The following is a 1902-nucleotide window of genomic DNA, read 5'->3' on the forward strand; positions in this document are numbered from 1 at the left end:
GTCAGTTTGTCTGCTGAGATTCAAATTGCAGCTGATGACGTGACTACTGAAAAGGAGTCAAACTGGTCGACTGATTAGTTCAGCTGGACTACCTCGGTTCTAACCGATGTATTCTCAGTTTGAACATTTCAATTGAGTTAGGTCATTTCAATTCAATTTTGCGAAGTTATAAGAACTTTAGTCTATTGACTTCAGTTCTTAATTCATTTAAGTCTGATAAATCTTTTTTGATTTCGCGATCAGTTACAAATTCCCAATTGCGTCAATTCATTTTGGTTCTATAGTTCTTTTACGGATCTGTTTATCAAACTGTGAAAATCATAAATTCCAATATATTAAATGAAATCTGAGTTTAAAAAACGAAGATTGCGGCAAGGATGAGGAATACACATGTCGTAAATACAAAAATTATTGTAGATACAAAGATTAAATTGGAAATCTCAATTAATATATTTGTATGCTTTCTAAATTTCTATGGATTATTCTAGATACAAAAATTATGTTGAGAGTTTATGTTTTAAATTTCCAGACATTTTCCTTCGTTTTTAGCGTATTATTTTCATAGGATATTAGAATTTTAAGTCATTACATTATTTACGTTTTTACATAAATTTGTATATTTTTTCACTGACACGCACGTGATCCTGAAAATTTGTGCAAAGAATACTAGCAAAACTCAAAACAATTTAAGAAATTTTTTCCCGGGGGGTGTTTAGCAAATAACACAACCATTTGGTTCCTCCTCCACACTCCTCACATAATAGGACGGCGGCGGATGCGAATAAGGCGGATACTGAGTATGATAATAAGGCTGATGATGGGCCACCAACATTTGGGCCGCCTCATTTTCATTGGGCCCATCCTTTTTCTTAGGTTCCTCCTTCTTGGCCTGCTCCTTCTTGGGTTCCTCTTTCTTGGGCTCTTCTTTCTTCTTCTCCGGCTCCTTCGCTGGCCCCACGGATACTTCTCCGTGTGGCAGAGCTTCCTCAGCTTCGCAACCACCGCCACCGGATCAATATCTCCGGTGACCGTCAACTTCTTGTCCTTGGAATCCATCGCAATCGATTCGATCCCTATAAAAAATACAATAAAAAAATTTATTCGTCGTAACAAGAATTTGTTGGAATTTCTAAGGGGTTACTTTTCAGTACAGTAACAGTACCTGAGATACCGGAGATGTTCTTCTTGGCTTTCTGCTTGGTTTTCTTATCCACGAAGTCTAATTTTAAGACAACTTTCTGCAAAATCCAAACAACAGCATTTCCCAAAATCAAAACACGATAATAAACAACAAAATTAACCAAGATTAAAATCGAGCAACAAACCCACCTTCGTTTTCTACTACTCCAAATGACCCCGATCAGGATTATCAACGAATTTATCGGAAAAGAATGAAGACGAAAGGCCTCGAGTAATACGTCAGAATTGAATAAACAAATGTATTTGGAATTGCCAAAGAGATTGGAGTGGAGCTGCTTTATATAGTACCGCTCAAGATCAAACAATGAAGAAAGACACGGAGTCAAGATCGACGGTCATCAGTCGAAGTTGTTGACTTGATCATCTAGCTGGCGATGGACCAATACGGCGACATATGCGAAGCTTCGTGGAACGGTGGGGATTGTAGTTGAAATTGGACTGGACTCGAGTGCATTCTGCGAAGCAAGCCATGACTGGGTCATGTCCGGTCTCCCGAACCCCACATAAATTCAATGACTACCCAAAAGACTAGAGTTTCTATTTGTATCGAATTTGTTGTGCTATTTACATTTTGGAGCTTGGGTTTTGGGTGAAGTTTTTTGTGGAAACATTTTGGGGGTTTTGGTGAAGTTTTTGGTAAAATTTGGTTTTTGGTAAGAATTTGGGCGAAGTTTGCATCATAGATTGAGTTTAATGTGGGTA

General features: G+C 38.0%; 1 pseudogene; it reads right to left on the reverse strand.

Moving 5' to 3' along the window:
- Positions 1-667: 667 nt before the first annotated feature.
- On the reverse strand, positions 668-1682 carry LOC142537631 (uncharacterized; annotated as a pseudogene).
- Positions 1683-1902: the final 220 nt, after the last annotated feature.

The sequence above is a fragment of the Primulina tabacum genome, chromosome 2, assembly GCF_025594145.1.
Source record: "Primulina tabacum isolate GXHZ01 chromosome 2, ASM2559414v2, whole genome shotgun sequence".
In the NCBI taxonomy this organism is placed as follows: domain Eukaryota; kingdom Viridiplantae; phylum Streptophyta; class Magnoliopsida; order Lamiales; family Gesneriaceae; genus Primulina; species Primulina tabacum.